Here is a 10,543-nt window from a genome sequence, read left to right as displayed (position 1 = left end):
CGGCTGAAGGAGTGGCCGGCTGGCGGGTCTCGGCTTGGTCACCACCGGTGGCAGGCGACGCACCCGCGCGTGACGTGGTGCTGGAGGCGCGGTCAGGCTGAGGCTGGCCGACCGCTCCACCATCCGGCCTGGCATCTTCACCCTCCTCCTCCTCCTCCTCGCCCTCGTCGCTGGAGTCGATCTCCTCCGCCGAGTCTTCACCGTCTACCAGGTTCAGCCCGAACCACTCCTCCGGCTGGGCAACACCGTTGTCATCTACCTCAGGGGCGAAGGCGCTGGTGTCGGTATAGTCGGCGATCACCGAAGCCCGCCGGATGATAGCCGGCCGCGCCGGCTCCAGCTCCGTGTCGGCCTGCTACCGCCAGGTAGCCAGCTGGTCCAGACTCAGGCCGGGATACCAGGCCTTGACGAACTCCAGCACCCGCCTGGCGCCGGACCGAGCCGCCGAAGCCTTCCAGGCTTCAAAGCGGCCGACCGCCACCTCCAGCCAGTCGGCAGTCCGACTGGGGATGCGGGGAACCACTTCGCCGGGCCAGAGGGCGGCCAATACTTGCGCCCCGGCACGTTGAAGCCACCTCCAGCGAACGGCCAGCGTTTGGTGCAATCTCGGCGCCAGCCTGCCTTCGTGCTTGGCGGTGGGCCTTGATGATCTGGTTGGCGGCAGTAGAGGAGCCAGGGAAATACTCTGTGCAAGAAAGAAAGAGAAAGAAGAGAAAACACCAAGTCAGAAAACAAGCCAAAAGCGGCAGGCGGCAAGAAAGGACGAAGAAGTAGGCGGCTTACCGTCAACCAAATCTTCGATCTGGCCATAGCCACTGATCAGCGTCTGCTTTTCTTCGGCCCAGCCAGCCGCCTCTGTCTCGTACTCGGCCTGGAGGGCGGCTTCGCTGCCCTGCACCGCCTTTAGAGCCGCCTTATGGCTCTCCTCCTGGTCGGCCAGCCTCTTGGCCAGGCAGTCATGCTCCTGCACCAAGGCGGCGAACTCGGCCTCCTTGGCACGAAGGGCGGCCTGAGACCCTCCCAGCTGTGCCCTCAGGCTGGCGTTGGCCGCTACAAGGACGGCAGAAAAAGAAGAAGCAATAAGAGGAAGTCGTCAAGGAAGATCCGACCCGACTGCTCAGCAGTCGGCCCGAATCTTGGGGACTACACCCAGTGGGTGCGCTGACGCGCCCCCACGTGAGATAAAGGACGAAGCACTTACCCCGGCTCTCAGTTAGGTCGGCAGTTTTCTGGGTCAGCTCCCGAGCATGGGAGTTGAAGGCAGCTGCGCGAAGATTGTGGTAGTCCTGCAAGATAGGCAAAAGAACGAAGTAAGAGCAAGAATAGCAAAACTAGATCCACTAAGAAGTTCCAAGCCGCCTGCTCAGCAGCCGCCTCGGAACTCGGGGACTACACCCAGTGGGTGCGCTGACGTGCCTCCACGGAAGAAACCAAGATCAAAAAGAAGCAAGATAGGAAGACTAACCCGGATGGCCGCCCGCGTCGCAAGGAATTCGTCGGTATATCGCCTCAGCGCCGTAGCCTGGGCCTGGAGCCGGGTCCGGACGTCCTGCGCGGCCACGTTCATCACGGCCGTCCCTCCACCCGGCGTCCACCCCGAGGTGGCGCTGGCCGCCTCCACATCCTGTGCCGACGAGCTGGAGCCCGCGGCCGGCTGCGGCTCCGACGCAGCCTTCTATGGCTCTGACGCAGCCTTCCCCGCGCGCCGGCTCGGCGGCATCCGGACCGCCAGCTCAGTCCTCGCGGCCGGCTCGCCCCCCGCCGACTGCGCAGGCGGCAGATCAGGCCGGCCGCCTTGAGCCGCCCCAGTCGTCGGGGTCGGTACCGCCGCCCTCTCCAGGATGACGACATCGTCATCCCTCTCCAGCCCCGGCCGGTCACTGTCGGCTTCTTCGGGCGAGGGCTCTGGGGCCCCAGGCGCCGCAACGCACAGCGGGGTGACCAGCAAGGCTTCATCCGCCATCGCCGCAGCCGCAGCCTCCGCTTGGGCCTTGGCCGCGGCGTCAGCGCGCGCCTTCGTTGCCTCCTCCTCCTGCGCCGCCTTTGCGGCAGCCGCCCTCAAAGCCTCTGCCTCCCGCGCCTCCCGCTCCTCCCACGCCTCCCGCGCGTTCCGCTCCGTCACCGCCTGAAGATCGGCATGGGGGTCCACGTGGCGAGTAGTACTCCCGGATCCTCCCGGCGACCCAACGACGGAGGCGGCAGCAGCCCGCTCGAGCGACAATGGAGCTCTGGTTATTTGGAGAAAAAGACAAGGATTCAGGAGCTACCAGAGAAAGGAAAAAAGAGTACACGAAGGAGTATGTACTTACGCCGACACCGTCTGCGGTTGCTTCACTGCCTTGCGGAAGTGGGCCGCCTTCGCGGCCGCCTCCTCCCGCCTAGTCGCCGCTGCCCCGCCTCGGGGCTTCTTCGGCCGACTGCCAAACAAACCCTGCGCGGCACGACGCTTTTGCCCGCCGCCCCAAGCAGGCGGCGCAACAGAGGAACCCGCGCCGTGGCCGGACGCCGGCTGACGGCGTGGGACGACTTCAGCCTCGTCATCGTCCGGCCAGTCGTCGAAGCTGACTCCAAGCCCGGAGCCGCCTGCTTCGCCGCCGGCTTGGCCACCGCCCGCCTCGGTGTTGTCGTCCATAGCGGCCGCCCCCAAGTCGGGGTCCTCCAGATCGTGCTCCGTCCGGTCGGGGACAAATCGGCGCTCCGCGTCCGACTCGCCTGCAGGCCGAAGAAGAGGGCTCTGTCGAGACAAGTTGACTAGTCAGAGTCGGCCAAAAGGAACTCGGCAACAAAACTGAGAGAAGAGGAAGAGACAAGGAGAACTTACCGTGGGCGGCGGATGGGCTCGGCAATATGGCTCCTTGCCGAACTGCCACTCTGCGGAGAGCTTGCAGTTCGCGAGGTAGTTCACCATATAGGCCACCTCGTCGTGCGGCATGTCTTTGGTGCACATCTGACTCGGATCGAGCTGGCCGCTCATCTGACAGATCAGATGAGGGCGGCTCTGGAGCGGGAGCACCCGGGGCGTGACGAAGGCGGCCAGCAGGTCGGGCCCCGACAAACCCTCCGACTGGACCATCACCCGCAGTCGGGCGACAGCTGCGGCCCCAGCCGGCGTCAGCGTCACGGCCCGATAGGACCACTGGGGCCGCCTGCCCGCCGGTGGGCCGGCTACATAAGCCGGCAGATTGACGTAGTCGCCCTGCGGGGCGACGTTCTTCACGTAGAAGTACGATTTTTGCCATCGCTTCACCGACTGGATCAGCGTGATGACGGGGAAGGGGTTGTCGGCAGCCACCCTCCGCATCGCGATGAAGGCGCCACTCTGAGCCGTCATGCCCTGCATGCGCGTGCCCAGCTTGGACTGGAAGAACTCCCCCCAGAGCTCGAGGGTAGGGAGGACGCCGAGGTAGCCTTCGCACAAGGTGACGAAGGCGGACAGCAGCACCACCGTGTTCGGGGTGAGGTGGTGCGGCTGGAGTTGGTAGAACTCGAGCCAAGAGCGGAAGAAGGCGCTCACGGGCAAGCCGATGCCGCGCAAGAAATGCGAGCGGAAGACTACCCGCTCGCCTTCTTGTGGCTCCGGCGTAATCTCTTCGTCGGCGCAAGACGGTCCTCCGCCTTGTCCGCGCCGGGCATCCGCCGCGTCTTGCGGAGGAATTCGACGTGATCCTCATGGACGTTGGAGCCATCCCAATCCCCGCCGTGCTGCATCGTGGCGTGGGGCTAGCGAGAACGAACGCGGCGGCGGAGGATCGGGTGATGGAAAAGCGCGGCGGCGAGGCGCTGTTGCAAGAAAGGGCAGGAGGAAGAAGATGGTGGAAAGAAGAGGAGCGTGCGAGAGCCTGCCGCTCTCCCCCTCCCCCTACTTATAGCTTCGCGAGGTGAAGCCGGGGAGGCAGGGCGTGGGGTGAGACGTGGGATTAACTGCACCCACTCCCCCCACCCTCGCGATTATTACGCCCTAAAAGCGTGCCGAAACCGCCGCAGGAAGACGTGCGGGCGGCTTTGGGCCGCAGAGAATCCACGCCTGGGCCCGGGCGTGGGCGTGGCGGGCCCCCGACCTGTGGTGACGTCCCGTCGCGCGCGTGGGCTGGCAGGCTTTTTTGCCACGTGGTTCGCAGGCGGTAAGTGGGCGGCCCGCGGCCCAGTGCACGCGCTGGCCAGCCCCCGCCCTCCGACTCCCGAAATTTTTTTGCCGAGACGGCGCCCCCAACCAAAGTCGGCTCCCCGCTGCCGGCTCGTCAAGATAGGAAGCTGATCGAGATTCTCGACTCCCACCCAACCTCGAAGCCCAATCAGCTTCGGGGACTACTGTCGGAGTAAATGGCCACGGGTAGCCTAACCGACTACCCATGGTTCTTCAAAAATTATTAGGCCGACTGAGCCTTCAAGCGTTCGAAGCATTGGGCCGACTACCGCAGGGGCCGGCTCTCCAAAGGCGACCCGGCCCCGGTAACCTCCCCCAAGATGGTTGCGAGATGGCCGACTCCAGGAAGCCGGCGCCAAGAGGACCGACTTCCAAGAGCCAGCCATGAAGCACGCCGACTCCACAAAGCCGGCCAAGACCGCACCCACCAAAACTACACCCACATAAAGGTGACATGACGGGGTGTGGCCACAGTGCGGCCCACTACCCCCGAAGCCCGAGGCAGGCGTGGCCACAGGACGCCGCACGGTCAGCCATCTCCCGTCCGGCACGGCACTGTAGCCACACTGGCCTCAACGTCATCCACGACAGACGCCAGTACGGCCCACGGACGGCGGGCCCCTTTAGCCAGAGAGAGGCGCGAAGGCGGCCCGGCCTCCCCCAGTCGGCCAAGGGCGTAGCCGGCCCCCAGAAGCCGGCTACCCCCCTCCCTCGAAGCATGTGCCACATTAAGGAGACAAGACGAGGTAAGGCAACAGTGAGAGCCCTCGAGGCGACACACTGTAGCCACGCTTACCTCGACCAAGCCCTCGTCATCAGGGGCGAGGCTACAGTAAGCAGCCGCCGACAAGACCCCTAGGCAGTGGGGCCGGCCTGTCGACCAAGAGGCCGGCAGCCGGCGGGACCCACCAGTCGCGGGCCCCAACGGCCGGCGGAGATGACGGCGAGCACAGACACTGACGACTGGGACCCGCACCCAGCCGGATTACAATTGTACCCCCGGGGGGTAGGCCTATATAAACCCCCCGGGGCACCCATGCAAAGGGTTGGCTTCTTAGAGTTACACACACACCAAAGAGAGAGGGAAGCAAGAGCTAGCCTTGCTCTTCTTCTCCCTTGGACCCGACAGCTCAAGGAGCATTTGTAGCTACTCGTTCTGATCTAGTGATCATGCGGAGACCCCGCAGAGCAGGACTAGGGGTGTTATCTCCACGGAGAGCCCCGAACCTGGGTAAGATTCGCCGGCGTGCATGTCTTCACCTCATCCCGTTTCCAGGCACCGGCGATGTCTTACTGGCACCCACCATGATAAGCCACCTGTTGGCATATGTTGCACCTACCACCCGACACTTCTCACCTTCCCCGGCGGAGAAGATCCGGCTGGATCTGTGACCAGCGGTGAGTAGAGAGAGTGTGTGGCCACCGCTGTCGTGTTTAGATCTGGAGAGGACGAGACAGTGTGAAGAGAGCAACACTAGCAAGCAAGCGCGGAGGCTCCTACCTATATAGTGGAGTACTAGTTTTCTTTTGTCTACCGGCCGGAGCCGGCTTGACCTCGGCAATGACTATCGAGAAGTCTTCATGCACGTGCCCCGGAGGCACAATTGTCGTCATTTTGATCTGAAGCACCGGATTATAACATATAACACGAAAAAATGCCACATGACAAGAAATCACAACCTCACTGCCCAAAGGACACAAGATGAATCCCGACGAACAAACTAGACGAGGATCAAAGCTCAAATTAAAGATAAACTCGTAGAAAAGGGGTTCGTCGATAGATGTCCTAATTAACATAGCCGGCTTGACCTAGATGGCAGCCGAGTAGTTTTCGTGCATGTGCCCCCAATGACTAGCCCAACTAAGTTGTCGCTGTTTAACCATCGCAGTGATCCGAAGCACATGACACCTAATTTTGTGAGATGATAAGAAACCTTTTTTTAGATTTCTCACCAGAACTACAACCATGTACAACACAGCCTGCACGATATGTAGACGATAGCCAATCCAGGTGTGTCTGCTGGAGTCTGGTCACATGCATGGACGAACTGATCTTCCGTGTCTTGCAGGGATCGTCCAGGTACCAACGTATGTACTCCTACAACACTTCTCTAGTAGTACTATCGCTCGTCTCTCTCTTCTATTAACTCACCCGACTTGCGAGGGGGAGTGTGCCTATGGTCGGTTCTCACTTGCGGCCCCACATGTGTGTGCAAACGCAATATGACGCGTGTTCCATTCGGAGAGCGGCGTGCCAGACCGACCGACCGTCTGTGGTGCGACGCGAATGCGACGGGCGTGCTGTATACTCAGTACATGTGTACCGCCGTTTTCTTGAGGCTTTGCTCCATGGCGCAATCCATGGATACAAAATTAGTATACTGTACTATTTAAAAGTCGAGGGCGGGGCTTTTCCCGCGTGGTAGGCGGGGCAGTTCCGCCTAGTCGGTTCGACAGAGACGCGAGAAGATGAGGGAGTAGGCTACTGCAAACATAGGGCTGTGTGATTTGACAGTGAGTTACTACTGGACAGGTGGGGCCCGGTGATTTGACTTGCCATTATCATTTTAACTGCGGCACTACGACCGGCTTGAGTCTCCCGATTCCTGACCACCTCCATACAGGTGCCTCTCCCAATGCTCCACCATGTAGAGGCTGGCTCTTGCTTGAGAGCCCACTCCTCCACTTTTTCCTTGCCTCTTTCCCCCACATATGCAAACATGCCATGTAAAGCGGGCTTATAGCCCACTATTGTACTTGATCCTACAGGTGCTAAGCCTGCCACATAGGCATAAAGTCTGATGTGGCAAGTTAATTAAGAAGAGAGAGACTAGTTTGGTGACCCCAGGAAGAAACGGTGATAAGCGCGTGTACCTAGATGAAGCAAACTTAGCAACAAAAAACTAAGCACCTATGCATTGGGGACTTGAGTTGCTAAGCCATTTAATGCCCAAAGCACCTCATCTAAGCACCATTTCATTGGAAGAGGTCACTCCTTGGCAAATGCAATAAATAGTACGACGAAAGAGATAGAGAGAAGTAAACAAAAAATACTCTTATAGCCAACCTTATAGCTAGCCTTGTTGTATGAGTGACTAAGTGATGACTATGTATGACATGGCAACATCAGATAGCCTAACGCCCCGTGTTAAATCTCCAAGGGCGCGACTGCGCGAGCGAGGCGAAGGTCGTGGGAGGCACGACCATGATACAGGCTGCTGGCAACCCTTGGATCTGAGATCAAACGGTCGCATGCTAAGTTGCTGAAAATTTGCAGAATAAACCTCCAGGATAGGATATTCACCCATAGGTCTAGAATCACGCCATGCAACCATTCGATCTCAGATACAAGGGCTCTCAGAAGCCCGTATCATGGGAGAATGGGAAGCTTCGTATCACTGTAATTTTCCCGACGCTTGACATGACATCGAAAGCCATTTAATTGGGGGTCGAGTAGACATGACATCTAATTAGGCCCCCATAGTAATGTGGATGAATCCATTTATCCACCAGGCAAGCCACTACCCTGCCATTCGAAAAACACGCGCCCCCCACTCAACATTTTTACAATCGATAAACCCCTCCTAGTCGTCCCGTCCTTTCACATTACGGCAGTTCCACTAATCCTAACCCTCCTCCCAAATCCATGGCGTCCCAAATCTCCATGATCGGCGGTGAGTACAAGGTTAGAACCATCACCGGCGATGAGTTCAACGTCATATACACCCGTTCTTCCGCAACGGTGAAAGAATGCCTTGCTCGCTTCAAACGCATGTTCGAAAACTCAAATGATGAGTGGGTCGCTGGGCTAGATGTTGAGTACACCACAATCCTGGGAAGCGAGAAGAAACTAAAGGAGGCAGAGAAGAAGAAGCCCACCGTGATCCAGGTTTGCGTGCATGACTTATGCTTGGTCTACCACATATGCCATGCCGAAGTCAAGTGCGAGGAATTTAAGAAGTTCCTCAAGGGCGGCCGAGTCAAATTCGTTACTGTAGACTTTAGGAACCACAAGGAAATCCTGGGTCGGATAGGCCTCATTGTAGGCGACCCCTTCGACCTCCAGAAGGAAGGGCTGGTGCCCTCCCTTGATCAGCCTTAAATGCTGACCCTGGCAGGAGCCATGGTTCATCCTTCGTACGGTGAACTGAAGAAACCTCCGCACACGTTTCATCGTGCATGGCAGTGGATTGTACTAGATATAGACCACATCCACTACGCTGCAATGGATGGCTACCTTTGTTTCAATATCTACAAGGGTTGGATGAAGAGCAAAAGCCAAGTGTGCGGTTCAAGCAAAGAAGTATCGCCCAAGAGGAAGAGGGACAAGGACGAAGTCGAGGACGTGGACGAGGACTCCGAGTAAGGTGCAGTGTCATTGCTCATGGTGGTTCTAATGCAGTGTCTACCGGATTAGTTGCTTAGTTTAATTTCTGGTGTGCTTAGTTTTATTTGAGGGGTGTGTTGTGCTGAGCCCCCAGCAGAACTATTTTATGTTTCTTCTCGTTATATTTCGTACATTTCATCTTTTAGTTGGTATAGTACTACCACTCGTTTCTTGACATTATATACGTACAATATATATGGCCAACATCATATAGCCAGCAGTTTAGTTGTCAAAGAATTTCAGGGTGCTTAGTTTTGTCAAAGAATTCCAGGGTGCTTAGTTTTATTTGAGGGGTGTGTTGTGGTGGACACCATTAACTTATCATTGTGAGAATCGGCTTATTTTTGTCATGTAACATGGTCAACGGGTTTGACGTGAAAATAACAATGTCTAGTGGCATTTCTAAGCAAACATCTAACTTAACGATGGCATTTTTTAGATATATAATTGCATTTTGAGCAGGCATCTCACGGATCGATGGCATTTTTTGAGTAGTTGTAACTCCTAATGGCAAAATGAGTAGTGATACACAACTAGTGGCATAAATAATAAGAACCCGAGAATTAAATAGGTATGCTAATTTCTTTATTTCTTTATACCTTTGTGTGCGAAACAATATACGCTGCCTCCCCCCAAATTTTCTTTACAGAGGCAACGTAGAACTATATGAGTGCCCTGTTAAATTTTGGAATTATTCCGGGTTCGTTTGCCCTTTTTTATACATTAATTGAGTTTCTGGTCATTTAATGTGCATAATTCAAATTTGAACTACAAGCACATGCTCCCGTGCACCAAAGTTGACTGAAAAATCACATGTGTGTCCTCGGGTGAATTTCTAGGTCCCATGCAAGAAATGAATGAAATTCAAACATCTGGGCATCGTGGTTCGGCCGAGAACATTGAGAAGCTTGGTTTTAAAATTCTTGTAAATCCAAAACACGCCTGAAAATCATGAAACTTGGCATGGTGTCATGTCATGGTACTACCATGCTGTGGTAAAAACATTTGCAGAATAGGAACAAGTTTTGGTATAAGTTTCTTCCAAACCGGAGCTTCTCTCAAGAAGGTTCGTGGTTCTGAGAGGGAACGTGTCACCTTTGTGTGCATAATTCAAATTTTAAATACAAGCACATGCTCCAGTGCACCAAAGCTGGCTGAAAAATCACATGTGTGTCCTCGGGTAAATTTCTAGGCCCCATGCCAGAAATGGGAATGAAATTCAAACATCTGGGCGTCATGGCTCGGCTGGAAACATTGAGAAACTTGGTTTTTTAATTCCTGTAAATCTGAAACACGCATGAAAATCAAGAAACTTGGCTTGGTGTCATGACATGGCACCAACATGTTGTGGTAATTTTGCTGTCCAATTTGCGAAGGCGCACACATTAACAATCAACAAAGTCATTTTGGAACAAGTGCTGTCACGTTACAATCGGAAACACAAGTATTATTGAAACCGTGGGCGTTCTATTTACCATTTACCTGCCGCCACGCGTCCCCTTTTTTTATTAGCTAGGAGGCATAGTGAAGGGTAGCTATTTGAGTACAGGAGGCGTGCGATCAGACCCCTGCGCGTGCTTATCGGGAGGAGAGCCCTTTGACCTCCATCGGCCGTCCACCTCTCTCCCAGGGTCTCCATTAATGACGCCCGAGCCTCTATTTAATGGCGTGGCAATGTCTCACTCGACTGAGATTTAAGAGAGGAAAAAGGAAATCTGAAAAGAAATTATTGCACGGATCTTGATGTAAGATCCGACGGACCTATATAGCATCTACTTCGACTTATAGCTAGACTGATGAATATATATAAGGACGACGAGAGTGGATAATAATTGTCTTACATAATTAGGAAGATAACTAAAAAAGCCACATGCGGCTACGCCCGAAATACACAAGGGCAAAAGAAGAAGGAAGATGCATACAATGATCTGGCTCGCTGATCTCTACTTTCTTTATGCGCTGCAGGTCGCGGAGACTAGTTCTCGCGGTGGGCGATGATCTCTTTCATCAGT

Source organism: Aegilops tauschii, chromosome 2 (assembly GCF_002575655.3).
Source record: "Aegilops tauschii subsp. strangulata cultivar AL8/78 chromosome 2, Aet v6.0, whole genome shotgun sequence".
Classification (NCBI taxonomy): domain Eukaryota; kingdom Viridiplantae; phylum Streptophyta; class Magnoliopsida; order Poales; family Poaceae; genus Aegilops; species Aegilops tauschii.
Note: the sequence above shows the minus strand (reverse complement) of the source record.